Source organism: Aotus nancymaae, unplaced genomic scaffold (genome assembly GCF_030222135.1).
Source record: "Aotus nancymaae isolate 86718 unplaced genomic scaffold, 86718_ANA_hifiasm-v0.15.2.pri h1tg000008l, whole genome shotgun sequence".
Taxonomy (NCBI): domain Eukaryota; kingdom Metazoa; phylum Chordata; class Mammalia; order Primates; family Aotidae; genus Aotus; species Aotus nancymaae.
The window spans coordinates 2,450,031-2,475,199 of NW_026988419.1; the positions used below are offsets into that span (position 1 = coordinate 2,450,031).

The 25,169-nt window shown below is 37.9% G+C and overlaps 1 protein-coding gene across 4 annotated transcripts in view; it reads right to left on the minus strand.

Moving 5' to 3' along the window:
- The window catches only part of DIS3L2 (DIS3 like 3'-5' exoribonuclease 2), a 392,467-nt gene that overhangs the window by 230,102 nt on the left and 137,196 nt on the right, over positions 1 to 25,169 (minus strand). The window lies entirely within an intron of this gene.

The window sequence follows — 25,169 nt, forward strand, 5'->3', positions numbered from 1 at the left end:
GAGATTTCACATCACCACCAGGCCTGCTTTACAAAAGCTCCTGAAAGAGGCAGTAAACATAGAAAGGAACAACCAGTATCAGCCACTCCAAAAACATACCAAATGGTAAAGAGCATCAACACTATGAAGAAATTGCATCAACTAACGGGCAAAACAGCCAGCTAGCATCAAAATGGCAGTATCAAATTCACACATAACAATATTAACCCTAAATGTAAATGGGCTAAATGCCCCAATCAAAAGACACAGACTGGCAAATTGGATAAATCCAAAACCCATCAGTGTGCTGTATCCAGGAAACCCATCTCACATGCAAGGATACACAAAGGCTCAAAACAAAGGGATGGAAGAAGATTTACCAAGCAAATGGAGAGCAGAAAAAAGCAGGAGTTGCAATTCTCATCTCTGATAAAATAGACTTTAAAGCAACAAAGATCAAAAGAGACAAAGAAGGACATTACATAATGGTAAAACGATCAATGCAACAAGAAGAACTAACGATCCTAAATATATACGCATCCAATACAGGAGCACCCAGATACATAAGGCAAGTTCTTAATGACTTACAAAGAGACTTAACCACACAATAATAGTGGGAGACTTTAACACCCCATTGTCAATATTAGACAGATCAAAGACAGATAATTAACAAGGATATCCAGGACTTGAACTCAGACCTGGAACAAGCAAACCTAATAGACATTTACAGAACTCTCCACCCCAAATCCACAGAATATACATTCTTATCAGCACCACATCTCACCTACTCTAAAACTGACCACATAATTGGAAGTAAATCACTCCTCAGCAAATGCAAAAGAATGGACACCATAACAAACAGTCTCTCAGACCACAGTGCTATCAAGTTAGAACTCAGAATTCAGAAACCAACCCAGAACCACACAGCTTCCTGGAAACTGAACAACTTTCTCTTGAATGTTGACTGGATAAACAATGAAATGAAGGCAGAAATAAAGACGTTCTTCGAAACCAACGAGAACGAAGACACCACATACCAGAATCTCTGGGACACATTTAAAACAGTCTCTAGAGGAAAATATACAGCAATAAATGCCCACATGAGAAGCAAGGAGAGATCTAAAATTGACACCCTATCGTCAAAATTGAAAGAGCTAGAGGAGCAAGATAAAAAAAAAAACTCAAAACCTAGCAAAAGACAAGAAATAACTAAGATCAGAGCAGAACTGAAGGAGATAGAGACATAAAAAACCCTTCAAAAAACCAATAAATCCAGAAGCTGGTTTTTTGAAAAGATCAACAAAATAGACAGACCACTAGCCAGATTAATAAAAAAGAAAAAAAAGAATAATCAAATAGATGCAATAAAAAACGATAAAGGGGATATCACCACAGATTCCACAGAAATTCAAACTATCATCAGAGATTATTACAAACAACTCTATGCACATAAACTAGTAAACCTCGAAGAAATGGATAAATTCCTGGACACTTGCATCCTCCCAAGCCTAAACCAGGAAGAAGTCAAAACCCTGAATAGACCAATAATAACAAGGTCTGAAGTTGAGGCAGCAATTAAGAGTCTAACACCCAAAAAAAGCCCAGCTCCAGATGGGTTCAGAGCCGAATTCTACCAGACATACAAAGAGGAACTGGTACCATTCCTTCTGAAACTATTCCAAATAATCCAAAAGGAGGGAATCCTTCCCAATTCATTTTATGAGACCAACATCATCCTGATACCAAAACCTGGCAGAGACTCAGCAAGAAAAGAAAACTTCAGGCCAATATACATGATGAACATAGATGCAAAAATCTTCAATAAAATACTGACAAACCCATTGCAACAGCACATCAAAAAGCTTATCCACCATGATCAAGTAGGATTCATCCCAGAGATTCAAGGCTGGTTCAACATACACAAGTCTATAAACGTAATTCACCACATAAACAGAACCAAAGACAAAAACTACATGATTATCTCAATTGATGCAGAGAAGGCCTTTGACAAAATTCAACAGCCCTTTATGCTAAAATCCCTCAATAAACTAGGTATTGACAGAACGTATCTCAAAGTAATAAAAGCTATTTACGACAAACCAATAGCCAATATCATACTGAATGGGCAAAAACTGGAAGCATTCCCTTTGAAATCTGGCACTAGACAAGGATGCCCTCTCTCACCACTCCTATTCAATATAGTACTGGAAGTTCTAGCCAGAGCAATCAGGCAAGAAAAAGAAATAAAAGGTATTCAATAGGAAAGGAGGATGTCAAATTGTCTCTATTTGCAGATGATATGATTGTATATCTAGAAGATCCCATCGTCTCCATCCAAAATCTCCTGAAACTGACAAGCAACTTCAGCAAAGTCTCAGGATACAAAATCAATGTGCAAAAATCACAAGTATTCCTATATACCAATAACAGACTTAAAGAGAGCCAAATCAAGAACAAACTGCCATTCACAATTGCTACAAAGAGAATAAAATACCTAGGAATACAACTAACAAGGAAAATAAAGGACCTCTTCAAGGAGAACTACAAACCACTGCTCAACGAAATAAAAGAGGACATAAACAGATGGAGAAACATTCCATGTTCATGGTTAGAAGAATCAATATCGTGAAAATGGCCATACTGCCCAAAGTAATTTACAGATTCAACGCTATCCCCATCAAGCTACCAATGACCTTCTTCACAGAACTGGAAAAAACCACCTTAAACTTCATATGGAACCAAAAGAGAGGCCGCATAGTCAAGTCAATTCTAAGCAAAAAGAACAAAGTGGGAGGCATCACACTACCAGACTTCAAACTATGCTACAAGGCTACAGTAATCAAAACAGCATGGTACTGGTACCAAAACAGAGATATAGACCAATGAAACAGAACAGAGGCCTCAGAGGCAACACAACATATCTACAACCATCCAATCTTTGACAAACCTGAAAAAAACAAGCAATGGGGAAAGGATTTCCTGTTTAATAAATGGTGCTGGGAAAACTGGCTAGCCATGTGCAGAAAGCAGAAACTGGACCCCTTCCTGACACCTTACGCTAAAATTAACTCCAGATGGATTAAATACTTAAACATAAGACCTAACACCATAAAAACCATAGAAGAAAATCTGCCAGGCAAAACCATTCAGGACATAGGTGTAGGCAAGGACTTCATGACCAAAACACCAAAAGCATTGGCAACAAAAGCCAAAATAGACAAATGGGACCTGATCAAACTCCACAGCTTCTGCACGGTGAAAGAAACAGTCATTAGAGTGAATCGGCAAGCAACAGAATGGGAAAAAATTTTTGCAGTCTACCCATCTGACAGAGGGCTGATATCCAGAATTTACAAAGAACTAAAACAGATTTACAAGAAAAAAACAAACAGGCCCATTCAAAAGTGGGTGAAGGATATGAACAGACACTTTACAAAAGAAGACATACATGAGGCCAACAAACATGAAAAAATGCTCATCATCACTGGTCATTAGAGAAATGCAAATCAAAACTACATTGAGATACCATCTCATGCCAGTTAGAATGGCGATCATTAAAAAAGCTGGAGACAACAGACGCTGGAGAGGATGTAGAGAAATAGGAACACTTTTACACTGTTGATGGGAGTGTAAATTAGTTCAACCATTGTGGAAGACAGTGTGGCGATTCCTCAAGGACCTAGAAATAGAAATTCCATTTGACCCCGCAATCCCATTACTGGGTATATATCTAAAGGATTATAAATCATTCTACTATAAGGACACATGCACACGAATGTTCATTGCAGCACAGTTTACAATAGCAAAGACCTGGAACCAACCCAAATGCCCATTGATGATAGACTGGACAGGGAAAATGTGGCACATATACACCATGGAATATTATGCAGCCATCAAAAACGATGAGTTCATGTCCTTTGTAGGGACATGGATGAACCTGGAAACCATCATTCTCAGCAAACTGACACAAGAACAGAAAATCAAACACCGCATGTTCTCACTCATAGGTGGGTGTTGAACAATGAGAACACATGGACACAGGGAGGGGAGCATCACACACTGAGGTCTGTTGGGGGGAAATAGGGGAGGGTGGGGGGTGGGGAGTTGGGGAGAGATAGCATGGGGAGAAATGCCAGATATAGGTGAAGGGGAGGAAGGCAGCAAATCACACTGCCATGTGTGTACCTATGCAACAATCTTGCATGTTCTTCACATGTACCCCAAAACCTAAAATGCAATTAAAAAAAAGTCTCCCACTATTATTATGTGGGAATCTAGGTCTCTTTGAAGGTGTCTAATAGCTTGCTTATAAATCTGGGTGCTCTGTATTGGGTGCATGTATACTTAGGACAGTTAACTCTTCTTGTTGAATTGAACGCTTTACCATTATGTAATGCTCCTCTTTGTCTTATTTTGATCTTTGGTGGTTTAAAGTCTGTTTTGTCAGAAATTAGGATTATAACCCCTGCTTTTTTCTGTTTTCCATTTGCTTGGTAAATCTTCCTCCATCCCTTTAAAATTTACCATTTTCATTCAGTATTACAAAACAGTATTTGTAAATAACACAAAGTGCCACACTAAGAGCCATTAGGGGTAGAGTATCACATGTCAGCAAGAGTACATGATCTTGTAGGACCAATCCAGGGCCCAAATTTTATTATTTCTATGGCAATGTAATATAATTGTAAATAGATATGGCTCTTGAGTCAATACTTCTCACTACCATGGACTGGACTGACCCAGAAAGTACCAGAGAAGGGGAAAAGTGGATAGACTGGGAAGAAGGATTCCAAAAGTGGCTAGAGTCTAGAGAGCATAGAAAAGGAAGTAAGGAGAAAATGATACCGTTACTCAGAGAAGTTGTTCTTCCCTTTTCATTAGCAGTAAACCCAAAGAAAATGAATTACAAAAAAGCCCAGGGAGCCTAGTATAAAGCTAAGGGTGCAGAGCAAGCAAGAGGGTCAGGAACACCATATTGGAAAAGGTGCCAGAAGAGCCATAGGGGTGATAGGCACAGGGGGCTTCAAGTCTTCACTCACCTCCAACAGAGGAGAAGGACAGGCACACATAGTGACTGACGTGCTAGAGGCCTGGGAATCCCTCTTTCCAGATAACAGGGTGAACAACATTTGTGAGACATTATTTCCTTTTATTTAAGTTTCTACCCCAATAATTTTGCGCTAAAAGTGCTAGCAAGTCTGATGCTTCTTGCTAGCTGGAAGACACAGAGTGGGACAGACTATATTCTATAAAATAAGTTATTTGTAATGTTAGAAAAATGTTCTGAAAACCAAGCTGCCTAGGTCTGTTGATGTGTCAAAGAGAAACTAGGCAAGTAAGTAGGAATGACTCCAGAATTTTTAAAATGGGAAGAGAAAGAACTGAAAAGGAAAAGCCTGAAAAAGAACTGGGCAAGCTCCAGTTATATTTGAATAAAGAACAGATGTAATTATTATTATTTCAAGATGTCCTATAATACATCAAAATTTTCAGTTTCTATTAATCCCCTCTAATAACCACGTATTTAATAACCAACAAAAATCCCTTTTCAAGAAACCTCACAATCCTCAAAAAGCTAAACACAGAATAACCCTATGACCCAGCAATTCTACTCCTATATGACCTAGGTATAAAAAGAATTGAAAACAGGGACTCAAACAGATACTTGTACACCAATGTTCATTTCAGAATTATTCACTATTCAACAGCCAAAGGTAGAAATAATTCAAGTGTTCATCAACATGGATGGATAAACAAAATGTATCGGTGGGCATGGTGGCTCACATCTGTAATCCCAGCACTTTGGGGGGCCAAGGTGGGCAGACCACTTGATCTCAGGAGTTTGAGACCAACCTGGGCAACATGGTGAAACCCCGTTTCTATAAAAAATACAAAATTAGCTAGGTTTGGTGGTGCCACCTGTAGTCCCAGCTACTCCAGAAGGCTGGGGTAGGATGATGGCTGGAGTCCAGGAGACAGAGGTTGCAGTAAGCCAAAATCACATCACTGCACTACAGCCTGAGCAACAGAGCCAGACCCTCTGAGTCTTTGTCTCAAAAACAAAAAACAAGCAAACAAAAAAAACCCCACAAAATTAAGTATATACAATATAATTGAATATTATTCTACCACAAAATAGGATATTCTGATATATACTACAGCATACATGTACCTTGAAAACACTGTGCTAAGCCAGGCGTGGTGGCTCACACCTGTAATTCCAGCACTTTGAGAGGCTGAGGTGGGAGGATCACAAGATCAGGAGATGGAGATCACCCTGGCTAACACAGTGAAACCCAATCTCTACTGATAAAAATACAAAACATAGCCAGGTGTGGTGGCAGCTGCCTGTGATCTCAGCTACTCGGGAGGCTGAGGCAGGAGAATGGCTTGAAACTGGGAGGTGGTGGTTGCAGTGAGCCAAGATTGCACCACTACACTCCAGCCTGTGCAACAGAGCGAGACTCTGTCTCAAATATATATATTGAGCTAAGTGAAATATATATATATATAGTGCTAAGTGAAAAACACAGAAAATGTAATTAATGCCATTGAATTATACACTTACAAACTGTTAAAATGGCAAATTTTTTACCACAATTAAAAACAAATTTAACCCACAAAAGTTTCTGTGTGTTATGGAGACTCCAGGGCAGGGAACAGTTTGATAAATACCTATTGCGTTCAAGGAGGGAAATCCAGGTGGTAGGAGAAGAGAACTGGTAGGTCCTTGTCCTCTGACAGTCTCTTAAAAGAACTCTTAGAATTCAGGAGTTACTCAAGGAACTAATTTGACACTAATGACTCATTAAACTATATTTCCAGTTCAAACCTCTATCATGAACTTCAATCTGTATTTCTAATTAAAAATGATCTTCTCAGACTTATCATATCTAAAGGAAAGTCTTTGGTAACAAAAACAGTAGAAATTAGTTACAATAAATAAAAATGGCAGAAATCTATTTCCATTAAAACTTAGATAAGTCATAGCAGCTAGTGTTAAAAAAGGTGGGGGCGGGGGCCCTGAAAGGAGTTATAATCACAGATACAGAGGCAACTAAACAACTGAAAATACTCTGTACATTATTCTATACATATATTCTAACGCATTACAGTATGTGCTGAAAGTATATGATAATCCTGGAAAATATAATTATCAAAATTAATAACTTTGGAGAAAATTTATAGAAATCAATAATCATTAGAGATTGAGAAAGTTGCCAACTAAAAAAAGCTCTAGCCCATGTTTCAAGTATGAGTTCTTTAATTGCTTCAATCATTGAGAATATGTGAACTCTCAATGCTATTGTAACTATTTCATGGCAATGAGAAAAGTTCTTCAATTCTTCCTACAAAGTTATGAAGACAAATTCAACAAAACGAAACTGCAGACCAATGTCACTTTTTACTGTAAATCCAAAAATCGTGGATAAATTATTAGCAAACAGAACTGAGTTACATGTTAAAGCATGCCACATACCATGACTAAATGAGGGTCATGGTCAGATGAGAATTATTCAATATTATATGTCATGTTAGCAAGCCAAAGGGAAAAACAGCATCTTCAATGAGGCTCAAAAGATACTTGAAGAGATTTCAATATCTATTATTCCCAACAGAAACTTTTAATATAAAAGAGGACATCTGACATTTGGTTAACTTGGTCTCAAGCCAATAACCAGCATTGTGCTTGAGGGTTTAATATTGGAAACATTCCCATTAAAGTCTAGAACAAGGCAATCACCACTATTATGCAATACAGTTCTTAAAGTAATGGCCAATGAAATAAGGTAATAAATAAACGGTACAAAATTAGAAAGGAAGAGGCAGAATTATTTTACACCTAGAAAATCAAAACAACCAACTACAAAATTATTAGAAATAATAAGAGCATTCATTCATTAAGGTGTCTAGTTAAGAAATATACACACACAAAAATAACAGAACTGGGAAGACGCATGGCTGCTACTATCATCCTGTCTCTGCACTTGACCCTCAGTACCTGTACCTGTATCATCCTGTCTCTGCACTTGACCCTCAGTACCTGTACCTGTATCATCCTGTCTCTGCACTTGACCCTCAGTACCTGTACCTGTATCATCCTGTCTCTGTACTTGACCCTCAGTCCCTCCCAATACCTGTAATACCACGAATGCTGCAAGAGAGAGAAGAGTCAGGGTGGAGGCCTAGCTGAGCTGAGGGCTGGTGCTCCTCTGGTATCCCAGGTCCACCCTGAATAAAGAAATGAGTGGTAGATGAGCTCCAAGTAGGAGCACAGTATATTTTCCAAGTAGGGCAAAGTTATAAAGGTTACTAATGAAAGATAAAGATGCCAAGAAGAATAAAAGGGTTGCATTTACTTTATTTTTGGATAAACACTCTGCAAAAATTGTACCAGGGCAATAAATGACAAACAGTGACTTGGAGAGTGATAAAAGTAGGCATTGCTATTGACAATGAAAGAGAGCTGAGTTCATCTGAAGGTATAACTACTTTGATAAATCAAAGTGTTATGAATGTGGGAAAAGTGAACACTCAAGTTATGCCTATCCTAAAAATATGTTTTGAGAACATGAACCTCCGAGGAAGCAAAAAAGAAGAAAAAAAAAAAACAGAAAATGCCTGAACCAAAAGAAGAAACTAATGAAGAATATGGGGGAGATGGGCAGGGAGATGCTGCTCCTGACACTCTCATTCAGGCCATAGCAATCCAGCAAGCCAAAACCAAAGAAGAACAAAAAACAGTGGAAACCCAGTTGTAGGAGTCCCTCAACATCAGATGATTCTAGGTGTCCAAAGATAAAGAAAAGCACATATTTCAATGATGAGGAAGAACTAGATGTTCTGTAATGATATTCTGTAAATATCATTAAGATACAAAAATCTTGGAATACAAAGTTCAATTGGGAACTAAAGATTTATTTTAGAATGTGAGCATAAGAACATAATACCAAACAGAGAACATAATACCAAACAGTGCTTTACAGTAAAAATAATCCATAGGAAACATAAAAATAATTTTAAACTATCATATTTCTATCTTGCATTAGCACAATAGTAAGAAATTAAAATTCGCTAGTAATATTTAACTTCAAAAGAAATAATTTTAATAGAAATTAAAAACAATATTATCATTATAATGCTATGTCATCCTAGGAAATAGATATTAAAAAGATTTATTTGAGAAGTTCATTATAAAAGCTTTATTCATGTCTGATTGATTTACATCAAGATTTCTGAAATAAATTTAATCTTTAAAACAAAACTTCAGGAAAAAAAGAAATACAGAATAACCCCACCAACCTTCTTCTATATCAACAATAACCTGTGGGAAAATGTCAGAAAAAAAAATTTCTTTCAAAATAATACCAAAAAACACAAAACATTCAAGTTTTCCTAATAAGCAATGTGCAGGATTAATGTTATCTATAAATTACAAAACATATTAAGAGGACCTAAGACTCATAATTCACAATGCAAATAGGATTGATAAATACTATGTTCATGCATCAGACAAAATAGGGCACAAGCAGCTCCCTACTCAAAAAATCCACAATTGAACAAAAGAAGGTAATAGATTTTAGCCTAAATTATTAAATTACAACTCCATAGAAAAAACCATTATTACCATTACTGAAGTTTTTAGCTAGAAAGAACTTCCAGAGGCGGGGGGGGAAATCCAATAACTAATTGAATCTAAGGAACTGAAGAAGCACTGAAATTCCTAATAGTAAAGAATTAAAATATTCACTGAAGTCCTGTCCAGCATCAACTATCATCTTCAATGGTTCTCTAAGAGTAGTCTGAGACCCTAGTCAGAGGGCCTACAAGGTCAAAACTCTCTCATGAGAAGATGTTGCTTACCTTTTATACTGTCATTCTCTCACAAGGGTAAAGTAGGGGTCAGTGAACTAACCTGACCAGCAGGCCAAATCCAGCCACGTCCATTCACTTCCATATTCTCTATGACTGCTTTTACATTGTAACAGAATTTAGTTGTTCTAGAGACCTTACAGCTCACAAAGCTGGAAATATTTATCACCTGGCCCTTTTACAGAAAACCTTTACTGACCCTTCTCTCATGACTTAGAGAATGTGTGTTATATAGTCTAGTGTTTTCTAGAATTTTCTAAGACACTAGATTTAAGGTGTATTTTACAGGTTAACTCAGTTTGTTCTCAGTATTTTGACTGTGGTTACACCTGCTATAATTGCATTAGCTTCATTAATACCTGATAAATCACTATTCTGAAATCTGAAGTTTTCCTTAAATGTAGTCAGCCTTCCATAGCCCTAGATTCTACATCCATGGATTCAACCAACCATGGATCAAGAATATTTGGGAGAAAAAAAGGTTAGGCCTGTACTGAACATGTAGAGGCTTTTTTTTTTTTTGGGGTCCTTGTCATTCACTGAATATAACTATATTTACATAGTATTTATATTGTATTAGGTATTATAAGTAATCTAGAGATGATTTAAAGTATAGAGGAGGATCTGCATAGGCTATATACAAATACTATACTATTTTATATAAGGGATTTGGACATCCCTGGATTTTGGTATTCTCAACGGGTCTTAGAATCAATCCTTCACAGATGCCAAAGGATAACTGTACATAGAAACACAACTAGATATACATTTATTTTGCAATAATAATTTTAAACTTTCATAGTTTTAATTTAAAAATGTAAATATCAGTAGATATAATCTACACATGCAAAAGCACTTTGGGGTCTTCAACAACTTGTAAGAGTACAAAGGTATCTTGAGACCAAAATATTTGAGAATCACTGGTTTAAATTGCTTCCTTAGAGTTTACATTAATAAGCTGTTTGAATCTACATAAGAATGTTCTCAGTGCATACTGATAATAAAGGAAAGGAGGCTGCTTAAAGTTAAAAAGCTTTACATATTATAAAATAGAAGTTGAAAATAACTCAAATTCACAAATATGTTCATGTCCACATTAAAAATGAACCACAGAAAACCTCTAGATAGGCTGAAGCCGTGTCTTTTATGCTATGTAGTGGTTCTGAATCTCCAATCACCCTTGCTAAAGGAGAGAGCAACTATGGTGAAGAGATGAACATGCAGAATGTGGTGGGCTGACCCAGCGCTCTGTGACTGTGCTTCACATGCTCTAAGGTACATGACAGGAGGACAGTCGGGTGGTGGTAAAGACAGATCCTGGAGCTGCTGTACTCTGTGAGCAATGCAGAAAAGACAAGAGGAAAGAAAGGCTTTAATGAAGCTCCACACCAGAAATTATCTGATACATAGGCAATATTGTAGGGATCACTGTGCAGTGAGATAATAAGACATGAATGGCATGCAATTCATATAAATTATTGTAGTCAATATTAATCTTCCTATAACTAAACAAAGAAGCTCTGGAATCAGCTGTAGGAACAAGAAAAAGGGAAAGAGGAGTAATAGACATGTGCAGGGAGGTACCTCTTAAGGAGCTCCCCCGTCACTGGGGACAGAGGGCTATGAAAGGTGCCTGACACAAGGGAGGAAGATTGGCTGGTTCACCTTTGTATGACCCAGGACCCAGCAGAGCATCAGAAGCATCATAATCATTCCATAAATGCTGAGTTAATGAATAAACAAATGGCAGAGGCAAGTGGCACAGGCTGCAATGGTTTTAAGAGACAGAGCAGGTACCATGGAAGAACCCCAAGCCATTCATAACTCATCACAGCCTCCCTGATTAAACCCTTACCAATACTGAAAAATATATTTACTCATAGAGGTTTTTAAGCTAGAAAGAACTTCTGTCATATTTTGCCCAATTCTGATTTCAGAAGCAGAGAGGAGGCTCGAACCTTGCTTACCTTATTTGCAGTCCACTGCTTTTTCCACTGTCCCAGGCTCCCAATAACTGAATGCCTACTCAATGCCAAGTCAAAAAGACAGAAAGAATAAGATATCAGAGGATAGGCAGGGCATGGTGACTCACGCCTGTAATCCCAGCAGTTTGGGAGGCTGAGGCGGGCAGATCACCTGAGTTCAGGAGTTCAAGACCAGCCTAGCCAATATGGTGAAAACCCGTCTCTACTAAAAATACATAAAAATTAGCCAGGCATGGTGGTGTGCACCTGTAGTCCCATCTACTCAGGAGGGTGAGGCAGGAGAACTGCTCAAACCCAGGAAGCAGAGGTTGCAGTGAGCCATGATTGCGCCACTGCACTTCAGCCTGGGCAACAGAGGGAGACTCCATCTCAAAAAAAAAAAAAAAAAAAAAAAGATATTGGAGAATAATTCACACTAGGAAAAAGTCTCATAAAATAAATTCAGAGATCCAAGATGGTTGATCACTAGCAGCTCAGGCTCATAGCTCCCAGTGAAAGCGCAGAGAACGAGAGGACGCCACACTTTCAGACAAATATTTGTTGCTCATGGACCAAGAGATTCCCAGTGGAGGAGCCCCACGGGTCGCCAGAGCAACTCTTGTGGCCGGCGCGGCAGTTTTGCTGGTGCCTTAGTGCAGCAGTTCTTGGTGCAGAGTCCAGAGATTCCCGGGCAGAAAAGCACCATCAATCTTAACACCGCTGTTTTGGCCGGCGCAGTGGATTGCTCAGATTTCGGCGCTGGGAATCAACAAGTTGGACGTCCGCTCAGAGACCTAGTTAGAAAGTCGGTAATTACAAAGATGACAGAGGGATAAATATATAATGAAGGGAAGAAACCAGCCTAAAAAGGCAGAGAATACTCAAAATCAGAATGCCTCTCCCTCTACAGGAGATCGCAATTCCTCATCAGTAATGGAACAAGGCTTAATGGAGAACGAGTGTGTTCCAATAACAGAAGCAGGTTTCAAAACGTGGGTGATAAGAAACTTCTGTGAATTAAAAGAACTTGTTCTAACCCAATGCAAAGAAACTAAGAACCTTGAAAAAAGGTTTGATGAAATGTTAACGAGAATGGACGATTTAGAGAGGAATATAAAGTGAATTGATGGAGCTGAAAAACACAACACGAGAACTTCGTGAAATATGCACAAATTTAAACAGTCAGATTGATCAAGCAGAAGAAAGGATATCGGAAGTCGAGGACCAGCTCAGTGAAATGAAACGAGAAGACAAGATTGGAGAAAGAAGGATAAAAAGGAATGAGCAAAGTCTCCAGGAAATATGGGACTACGTGAAAAGACCTAATTTACGTTTGATAGGTATACCTGAATGTGACGAAGAGAATGAATCCAAGTTGGAAAATACTCTTCAGGATATCATTCAGGAAAACTTTCCCAACCTAGCAAGGCAGGGTAATATTCAACTCCAGGTAATACAGGGAACACCACAAAGATATTCTTCAAGAAGACCAACCCCAAGACACATAATCGCCAGATTTATTAGGGTTGAAATGAAGGAGGAAATACTAAGGGCAGCCAGAGAGAAAGGTCAGGTTACCCATAAAGGGAAACCTATCAGACTTACAGCAGATCTCTCAGCAGAAACCCTACAAGCCAGAAAAGAGTGGGGACCAATATTTAACATCCTTAAAGAAAAGAACTTTCAACCCAGAATTTCCTATCCAGCCAAACTAAGCTTTATAAGCGAAGGAAAAATTAAATCTTTTGCGAACAAACAAGTACTTAGAGACTTTACCATCACCAGGCCTGCTTTACAAGAGCTTCTGAAAGAAGCACTACACATATAAAGGAACAACCAGTATCAGCCTTTCCAAAAATATTCCAAAAATATATCAAAAAGTAAACAGCATTAATATAATGAAGAACTTACATCAACTAATGGGCAAAACAGCCAGCTAGCATCAAATGGCAGTACTAAACTTATATATATTCTAATTGGATAAAAAGCCAAAACCCATAGGTATGCTGCATCCAGACCCATCTCACATGCAACAATACACAAAGACTCAAAACAAAGAGAAGGAGGAAGATTTACCAACCAAACAGAGAGTAAAAATAAACAAATAAACAAAAAGCAGGAGATGCAATTCTTGCCTCTGATAAAGTAGACTTTAAAGCAACAAAGATCAAAAGAGGCAAAGAAGGACATTACATAATGGCAAAAGGATCAATGTAACAAGAAGAGCTAACGATTCTATAGATCAATGAGACAGAAATTTAACAAGGACATCCAGGACTTGAACTCAGACCCGAAACAAGTAAACTTAATAAACATTTATAGAACTCTCCACTTCAAATACACAAAACATACATTACCACCTCACACCTATTCCAAAAGTGACTACATAATTGGAAGTAAATCACTCCTCAGTAATCGCATAGCATTTCATAGGTTTAAATGAAATCTTGGTTGGCTGCTTGTTTGTTATTTTCTTCCCTTATTCCTTCCTGTCTACATCATTAAGTATAATTATTGGTATAAAAGAGGTTTTCAATACCCATTACTAAACTGCATTCTAGCCTGGGCAAGAAAGTAATACTCCCATTCTCTCTCTCTCTTTCTCTTCCTTTTTCTTCCTCTTTTCATTTTTTTTCTTTCTTTCTAAAAAATAAATAAATAAATAAATTCACTTTGCAGTGGGGATCAAATTTTCTAGATTATACTGGAAAAAATACTTTATATATAATAAATGTTAAGTTATTAAAGCAAGAATATACTACTCAGAACAAAGATTAGAATAAGAGGGGTTCTGCATAATTTTTGACAAATCATATGACTGCATGATGTGGTCTCATTCTGTTTGACTTTTGCAGGTGGTTCATAAAAACAACCATGTTGAGATCCAAAATGGCTGATTAACAGCAGCTCAGGATTGCAGCTCCCAGTGAAAGCTCAGAGAGTGAGTGGACACCACACTCCCAGACAAATTTTTGTTGCCCACGGACCAGGAGATTCCCAGTGTAGGAGCCCCATGGGTTGCCAGTGCGACTCTTTTGGCTGGCACGGCTGTTTTGCCGGCACTCTGGCGCAGCGGTTCTCAGTGCAGAGTATACGGGACTGGGTGCCCTTTTAGTTGGTGTTTGGAGCTCCGAGAAGGCAGAGTCGCCCATTCAGCTGATTGAAAAGGGGTCTGAAACAGGGAGTCAGACCAGGAGATTCCCAGGCAAAAAAGCATCACGAATCTCAATGCTGCTGTTTCAGCCGGCGCAGTGGGTCGCCGCAAGGGATATTACACAGATTCCGGCGCCCTTTCAACAGGTGACTTGAACACCTGGGAGAGAATCGACCGTTCAACAAAAAAAAAAAAAAAAAAAAAAAAAAAAAGGCTCTGAGACAGGGAGCCAGGTGATCAGGCTCAGCTGGTCCCACCCCCACAAAAAAACAGCATTTGGAAACGATGAGGATTGAGTTTCACAGCAAGCACAGCTGAACCCAGGAAAGTCCAGCTCTGTGGGGGAGGGGCGTCCAGCTCTGTGCGGGAGGGGCGTCCACCAAAGGAAAACTAAGAAACAGAAAAAACTTCATCACCAACAAGCTGGACGTCCACTCAGAGACCCAATCTGAAAGTCAGCAATTACAAAGATGACAGGTGGATAAATCCACAAAGGTGGGAAGAAACCAGCGCAAAAAGGATGAAAACACCCGAAATCAGAATGCCTCTCCTCCTACAGGGGATGGCAGCTCCTCATCAGCAAGGAAACAAGGCTTGATGGAGAATGAGTGTGATGAATTGACAGAATCAGGCTTCGGAAGGTGGATAATAAGAAACTTCTGTGAGTTAAAAGAACATGTTCTAACACAATGCAAAGAACTAAGAACCTTGAAAAAAGGTTTGATGAAATGCTAACGAGAGTAGACAATTTAGAGAGGAATATAAGTGAATTAATGGAGCTGAAAAACACAATACGAGAACTTTGCGAAGTATGCACAAGTCTCAACAGTCGAATTGATCAAGCAGAAGAAAGGATATCAGAGGTCGAAGACCAACTCAATGAAATAAAACGAGAAGACAAGATCAGAGAAAAAAGGGTAAAAAGGAATGAGCAAAGTCTCCAAGAAATATGGGACTATGTGAAAAGACCCAATCTACATTTGATAGGTGTACCTGAATGTGAAGAAGAGAATGAATCCAATCTGGAAAATATTCTTCAGGATATTATCCAGGAAAACGTTCCCAACCTAGCAAGACAGAACAATACTCAACTCCAGGTAATACAGAGAACACCACAAAGATATTCCTCAAGAAGAGCAACCCCAAGGCACATAATCGTTAGACTCACCAGGGTTGAAATGAAGGAGAAAATACTAAGGGCACCCAGAGAGAAAGGTCAGGTTACCCACAAAGGGAAGCCTATCAGACTCACAGCAGATCTCTCAGCAGAAACCCTACAGGCCAGAAAAGAGAGGGGGCCAATATTCAACATCCTCAAAGAAAAGAATTTTCAACCCAGAATTTCATATCCAGCCAAACTAAGCTTCATAAGTGAAAGAAAAATAAAATTTTTTGTGAACAAGTACTCAGAGATTTCATCACCACCAGGCCTGCTTTACAAGAGCTTCTGAAAGCAGCACTACACATAGAAAACAACCAGTATCAGCCATTCCAAAAACATACCAAAAGGTAAAGAGCATCACCATAATGAAGACTCTACATCAATTAATGGCCAAAACAGCCAGCTAGCATAAAATGGCAGTATTAAACTCACATATATCAATATTAATCCTAAATTTAAATGGGCTAAATGCCCCAATCAAAAGACACAGACAGGCAAATTAGATAAAAAGCCAAAACCCATCGGTATGCTGCATCCAGACCTATCTCACATGTAAGGATACACAAAGACTCAAAACAAAGGGATGGAGGAAGATTACCAACCAAATGGAGAGAAAAAAAAAAAAAAAAGCAGGAGTTGCAATTCTCGTCTCTGATAAAATAGACTTTAAAGCAACAATGATCAAAAGAGAAAAAGAAGGACATTACATAATGGTAAAAGGATCAATGCAACAAGAAGAGCTAAGGATCCTATATATATATGCACCCAATACAGGAGCACCCAGATACATAAGGCAAGTTCTTAATGACTTACAAAGAGACTTAGACTCCCACACAATAATAGTGGGAGACTTTAACACCACATTGTCAATATTAGACAGATCAATGAGATAGAAAATTAACAAGGATATCCAGGACTTGAACTCAGACCTGGAACAAGTAAACTTAATAGAACATTTACAGAACTCTCCACCCCAAATCCACAAAACATACATTCTTCTCAGTATCACATCACACCTATTCTAAAAGTGACCACATAATTGGAAGTAAATCACTCCTCAGCAACTGCATAGCATTTCACAGGTTTAAATGAAATGTTGGTTGGCTGCTTGTTTGTTATTTTCCTCCCTTATTCCTTCCTGTCTCCATTGTTAAGCACAATTATTGGCATAAAAGAGGTTTTTAATACTCATTTTTAGACTGCATTCCAGCCTGGGCAATAGAGCAAGATTCCCGTTCTCTCTCCCTCTTTCTCTTCCTCTTTCTCTCTTTCATTCTTTTTTTCTCTCTCTTTCTTTTCTTTTTCTCTCTTTCAAAAAGAAAAATAACAATGTTTACAAAATTACTTGAAGCCTTCATTAATTTTCCCAAGAATTTCTCCTTATCCACTGTTAAAAATCTTTATTCAAGATTTTTTTTTTTACTGACACGTTGTGTGATACATTGGAATTTTTAATGGGAAATAAAATTGTGACTGACTTTAAATAAAAGTGATTTTTAGAAAAAACACCCAGCTGAAAACAGCAGTCCTCACTATATTTGTATTGAACAATAAGCAATAATTATTTTATGCTTTAGAATAACTTTGGAGCCAAAGATGGGATCAGCAATGTCAGCTCTTGAAATCCACACCAAACTGCAGAACATTGCAATTTTATTTTTCAGTAATGCATGGCATATTTTTTCACCCAATGTTTTATTTTAAAGATTTTTAAATTTACTAAAAAGCTGAAAGAGTGATATTATGAACACCTATTGATTCACCAATTCACATATTGTTACATTTGCCTCCATTCTCTCGATTTTTATATGCATGTGTGTTTGCACACACACACGACCACACATAGTTTCTTCTTTTTTCTGAACTACTGAAAGTAAGTTAAAGACATCAGGTTACTTCACCCCAACCATATTAGCCAGTAGCTCCTAAAAATAAGGACATCCTCCTATATATCTGTGATATCATTATCACACCTAATAAAATTAATGGTAATTCCAAAATGTCACCTAATATACACTCTAAATTTTAACCTCCCCAACTGTTGCTACCATATTTTTTCCCCAGTACAGATTCTAACCAAGCTTTACACAGTATTTTTAGTTATGTCTCTCTTGCTCTTTCTTCCTCTAGAACAGCTCCCCTTGTTTTGCATGGCATTGAATTTAATCTTATTATTTCTCCCCTGGTATCATTAACTTATTCCAATATCCCCTGTATTTCCAATAGACTGGAAGTTAGGGCTAGAGCTTGATTCAGGTGAAACATTTTCAGCATGAATGCTTCACAGATAATGATATACAATAATGTATCCCATCAGAAGGTACAAAATGTCAGACTACCCCACTTAATGATGCTGAGCATGATCAGTTGGTTAAACTGGTGACTACCAAATATGTCCACTATAAAAAGACATTCTGCCCAGTGTAATTAATATGTCAACTGTGGCATGATACTTTGCACCCATGTGAATATCTGAGCCCTCCAAAATCTTTATCTCAATGGTTTTAGTATCCAGCGATGATTCTTGATTGAATTATTAAACTAAGGGTTAGATAACCACGAATATAATGGTTAGGAGGACAATAAAAGGAGAAAGAATATAATGGTTAGGAGGACAAACCTAGGGCTGGTTCTACAGCAGCAATGCTGATTACGCAGTAGAATCCTTGAATCTCTAAAGAACTCTTTCAAAATATCAATGCTTAGCCCCATTCCAGATCAATTAGAATGATCCTAAAGTATACTTACCAACTGTATAACTTTTCTGCATCTTGGGAATAAAAACTACTGGAATACTGAAATAGATACTATTTATATTCCCAAAATAGACACTATACTAGGTATGTTCTGAGGATTAACTAATTAATGTAATGAGAATTAATTACAAAGTGCTTAGACAGGGCCTAGCACATTGTAAATGTTCACTAAATACTGGTGATTAATATGGGTACAAATATTTACAAATAAATATATATGGATATGCATGTATATAAAAATATATCTGGATATATTCTAGCATACAATACATATATAATAACAGAACTTCAAAATATATCAAGCTACAATTGACAAGACTGTAGGAAATATAAATAAATCAAAATGTAGGAATTACAAATAAATCAAAATTTACAGACATATTTTTAAATATCCCTTTCAGAAACTGACAGATAAAGTGCATACAATAATAGTTTATTATGAAGGGGAGAACAATATAATTATAAACCAAGTTTGTGGATACACACACACACACACACACACACACACACACACACACCCCTTTCTTTCAAAGCCTATGTAGATTATTTATAAATATAGACAATATAATACACTATAATGGAAGTATTCATAAACTATAAAGAAGTAAATATACAGGCATCCTATATTCTCACTATAATACAATAAAATTAAACATTAACAAAAAAACAGCAAAATACAGAAATTAAATAGCCTTTAATAAATAACCTAGTTATAGAAGAAATCATAAAGAAAATATTTAAAACTGAATAATAAAAGCACTGAACATAAAAATCTGTAGAATAGAGCTAAAGTCTTTAGAGGGATATACGTAGCTTTAAAAACATCTCAAAACAAAAAAGGTTAACATTAATAAGCAAAGTATTCAACTCAAGAAGTCGGGGAAAGGGCAAAAAAGCAACAACCCTGGAAAATAAGAAATTAAATTAAAAAGTTAAGGGCAAAAAAAAAAGTTAAGGGCAAATATCAATAATACACAAAACATCATTATCAACAATAGGGTAAAAAGGCTGGGTGCGGTGGCTCACGCCTGTAATCCCAGCACTTTGCAAGGCTGAGGTGGGTGGATCACTTGAGGTCAGGAGTTCAAGACCAGCCTGGCCAACATAGTGAAACCTCGTCTCCACTAAAAAAAAATAAAATACAAAACTTAGACAGGCATGGTGGCAGGAGCCTGTAATACCAGCTAGTCAAGAAGCTGAGGCAGGGTCCAGGAGGCAGAGGTTGCAGTGAGCCGAGATCATCACACCACTACACTCCAGCCTGGACAACAGAGCAAGACTCTATCTCAAAAAAAATAATAATAATAAGGAGAGAAATAACACAACTGAAACTGTTCTTTGAAAAAATTAATAAGATAGACCCTTGGTGAGCAAGAGTTATCAAAGAAAAAAAAAAGAAGATTCAAATAATTAAAATATAGAATGAAAAGGAATACAAAAGTACAGACACAAAGGAGAATATAAAGAGCATTAGGAATATCTACATGCTAATAAATTTGAATGGAGAAAGTCCCATTAAATTTTGCCAAAATTGGCACAAGAACTGATAGAGAATCTGAACAGACCAATTAATATAAAAGGATTAAAACAGTAAAGATCTTGTCTCCTGAAAAACAACAGGTACAAACAAAAAGTACTACACTTGGCCAGGCACGGTGGCTCATGCCTGTAATCCCAGCATTTGGGGAGGCTGAGGCACGCAGATCACTTGAGGCCAGGAGTTCAAAACCAGACTGGACAACATGGCAAAACCCCATCTGTACTAAAATTACAAAAATTAGCTGGGTGTGATGGTGTACATCTGTAATCCCAGCTGCTTGGGAGGCTGAGGCAGGAGAATCACTTCAACCTGGGAGGCAGAGAATACAGTGAGCAAAGATGGCATCACTATACTCTAGAGCCTGGGCAACAGAGCAAGACTCTGTCCCCCCCAAGAAAAGACAAAAAAAAAAACACTACACTAATATCACCTAAGTGAATCCAATCATATATTTTAAAAATAGTAACACATCAGGATTAAGTAGAATTTATATTTGAAATTAAAGGATGGTTCATAGACTTAGCACAGAGAAACCAGATGATAATCTGAATCAATAAAGTTTAGCAAAAGGCAAAGCTGCAAACTTAATAAAAGATTACAAAGGAGAATATCTTTGTGACCTAGAGACAGGAGAAAACTTAAAAACCCATAAAGTGTATGATAAATTTTACTGCATTAAAATTAAAAAGGTTTGTTCTATGAAAGATACCACACAAAGTTAATAGGCAAATGACTAAATGACAAAATGAGAGAAGATATTTGTAAAACTGACATTAGAAAAGGGATTATTACGTAGAAGATAAGAAATTCCTACAAATCAAGAAGAGAACAGTAACCCTGATGGAACAATGGGCAAATAATATAAAAAAGCAATTTATAGAACTTAATCTATATTATAAAAATTAGAAAGCTGGGCCAGGCGCAGTGGCTCACCTGTAATCCCAGCACTCTGGGAGGCCCCAGCACAGTGAAACTCTGTCTCTACTAAAAATACAAAAATTAGCCAGGCATGGTGGTGCATGCCTATAGTCCCAGCTACTCAGGAGGCTGAGGCAGGAGACTGCTTGAACCCAGGAGGCGGAAGTTAAAGTAAGCCAGGATGGTGCCACCTCACTCCAGCCTGGATGACGGAGCAGACTGTCTCAAAAAAAAAAAAAAAAAATTTAGAAAGCTGGATAATCCTAACTGTTTTTGAGATGAGAAGATACAAGGAGCCTCATACATTGCTAGTAGGAGTGTATACTACAATCATTCTGGCTTGGATGGAAGCTTCAGTTAGTAAAGAAAGAACTGTTCCTCTGCCTTGTTTTGTCCTCTGTGTATATTTCTTCTGCAAACTTCATAGGGAAGAATGTCTGGTCTAGCATAGGATTTGGGTCCTAACACTGTGGGTCCTGACCTAGTTGACTACATTGTTCACCCAGCTAAAAGACAGGGAAGCAAAAATTTCCACTGATGACATTTTTAGGCATACCCTAGGCCAGAAGAGAACTTGTTGCCTTGAAGGGAATGACCCAGTCATGGTAGGACTTATCACCTGATGAATTAAAGAGCTATTCGGCCCTGAATAACCAGCTGTGATACCCAGGTAGCACACCATGGGCCCTGGGTAAGATTCTGAGACATGCTGGCTTAAGGTGAGACACAGCATATTCTCAACTATGGTGGCTATTGTGAGAGACTCCAACTGCCTGAGAAAAGCAGAGAAAAAAGAAAGGAGGACTTTGTCTTGCACCTTAGGTATCAGCTCAGCCTTAGGAGTAGAGCACCAGGCAGGATCTTGGGGTCCCTGAATCTAGGCCTTGGTTCTTACATAGCATCACTTCTAGACCTGCCCTGGGCCAGAGGGGAGCCCACCACTTTGAAGGGTAAGTCCCAGGCCTAGCAATATTCATCACCACAAGTTGACTGAAGAGCCCTTGGGCCTTAAGTGAACATTGGTGAAAGCCTGGCAGGACTCCCTGTGGGTCTGTGGTGGTGGCAGCCACAGGGTGAGGTTCATCTGCCTATGGAAAGGGAATGGAAGGGTGAGAAGGAGGACTGCATCCTGTGGTTTGAGAGCCAGCTCAGCAGCAGGACAGGTTGTTGGGTTGTGGTTACAGTGGGCCTTGCATGAGACCCAGTGCTGTACTGGCTTCAGGTCTGATCCAACACAGTCCCAGTGATAATGGCCACAGAGGTACTTGGGTCAGCCCACTCCCAGTTCCAGATGGCTCAGCACAGAGAGAGAGAGAGAGAGGGGGAGAGAGAGAGAGAGAGAGAGAGAGAGAGAGAGAGAGAGAGAGAGAGAGAGAGACTGTTTGTTTGGGAGAAAGTAAGGGAAGAGAACAAGAGTCTGCCTGGTAATCTAGAGAATTCTTTCAGATCTTATCCAAGACCACCAAGGTGGGACCTCTACAAGTTTGCAAGAACCACAATGTTACTGGGCTTGGGGTAATGCCTAATGCAGATACGACTTGGATTACAACACCCAGATCTTTTCAAATACCTGGAAAGCCTTCCCAAAAAGGGCAGAAACAAATAAGTCTAGACCACAAACACTGCAATAAATACCTAACTCTTCAATGTCCAGACACCAATGTACATCTACAAGCATCAACACCATCTGGGAAAACATGACCTCAGCGAACAAACTAAAATAAGGCACTAAGGACCAATCCTGAAAAAACAGAGATATGCGACCTTTCAGACAGAAAATTCAAAATAGATGTTTTGAGGAAACTCAGAGAAATTCAAGATAATAGAGAAGGAACTCAGAATCATATCAGATAATTAACAAAGAGCCTGAAATGATTAAAAAGAATCAAACAGAAAATCTGGAGCTGAAAATGAAACTGATGTACTAAAGAACACATAAGAGTCTTTTAATAGCAAAATTGATCAAGCAGAAAAAAGAATTAATGAGCCTGAAAACAAGTTATTTGAAAATACACATAGGAGACAAGAGAAAAAAGAATGACACATTCCTACAAGATCTAGAAAACAACCTCAGAAGGGCAAACCTAAGAGTAATTGGCTTTAAAGAGGAGGCAAAGAAAGACATATGGATAGAAAATTTAATCAAAGAAATTATCACAGACAACTTCCAAAATGTAGAGAAAGATAATATCCAAGTACAAGAAGGTTATAGAACACCAAGCAGATTTAACTAAAAGAAAACTACCTCAAGGCATTCAATAATCAGACTCCTAAAGGTCAAGGATAAAGAAAGGATCCTAAAAGCAGCCAAAGGAAAAAAAAAGAAAGAAAGAAAAGAAAAAAGTAACATAAAATGGAGTTCCAACACATTTGGCAGCAGATTTTCCAGTGGAAACCTCACAGTGGCATGTTTAGTGTTGAAGAAAAAAATACTTTTACCATAGAATAGTGTATCTGGTGAAAATATCCTTCAAACATAAAAGAGAAATAAAGACTTTTTCAGACAAAATCTGAAGGACTTCATCAACACCAGATTTGTCCTACAAGAAATGCTAAAGGGAGTACTTCAATTAGAAAGAAAAGAACAGGCTGGGTGAGATGACTCATGCCTATAATCCCAGCACTTTGGGAGGCTGAGGTGGGCGGATCACAAGGTCAAGAGATCGAGACCATCCTGGCCAACATGGTGAAACCCCGTCTCTACAAAATACAAAAAATTAGCTGGGCATGGTGGCACGCACCTGTAGTACCAGCTACTTGGGAGGCTGAGGCAGGAGAATTCCTTGAACCCAGGAGGCAGAGGTTGCAGTGAGCCGAGATTAAGCCACTGCACTCCAGCCTGGCACCTGGCAACAGAGAGAGACTCTGTCTCAAAAAAAAAAAGAAAAGAAAGAAAGAAAAGAACACTAATGAGCAATAAAAAAAATCATCTGAAGGTACAAAACTCACTGACAAGAGTAAGTACACAGAAATATTCTAACACTTCATGGAACTCTGGTGTATAATCTTTCTTTTAAAAAGAAAGATTAAAAGATGAACCAATTAAAAATAGTAACTACAACAACTTTTGAAAACATAGACAATATTGTAAGATGTGAATAGAAACAACAAAAACTTTAAAAGTGAGGGGATGAAGTTAAGGTGTAGAGTTTTTATTAGTTTTCTTTTTGCTTATGTATTTATTTATGAAAACAGTAGTAAGCTGTTATCACCTTCAAATAATGGATTACAGGATAGCATTTGTAATACTGATTGTAACCTCAAATCAAAAAACATACAACAAATACACAAAAAATAAAAAGCAATAATCATATCATGTTACCAGAGAAAATCACCTTTACTAAAAGAAGAAGATGGAAAGAAGAGAAGACCAAAAAACAACCAGAAAACAAGTAACAAAATGGCAGGAATAAATCCTTACTTATCAATGATAACAGTGAATGTAACAGGACTAAACTTTCCAATAAAAAGACACAGAGTGGCTGAATGGATGAAAAAACAAGGCCCAATGATCTGCTGCCTATAAGAAACATACTTCACCTATTAAGACACACATCAACTGAAAAGAAAGAGATAGAAAAAGATAGTCCGAGCCAATAGAAACCAAAAAAGTGGAGAAGTACCTATACTAACATCAGATAAAATAGATTTCAAAGCAAAAACTATAAGAAGAGAAAAAGAAGGTCACTATATAATGATAAAGGGGTCAATTCGGCAAGAAGGTGTAACAATCTTAAATACATATGTACCCAACACTGGAATGCCCAGATATATAAAGCAAATATTATTAGAGCTAAAGAGAGAATGATAGACCCCAATACAA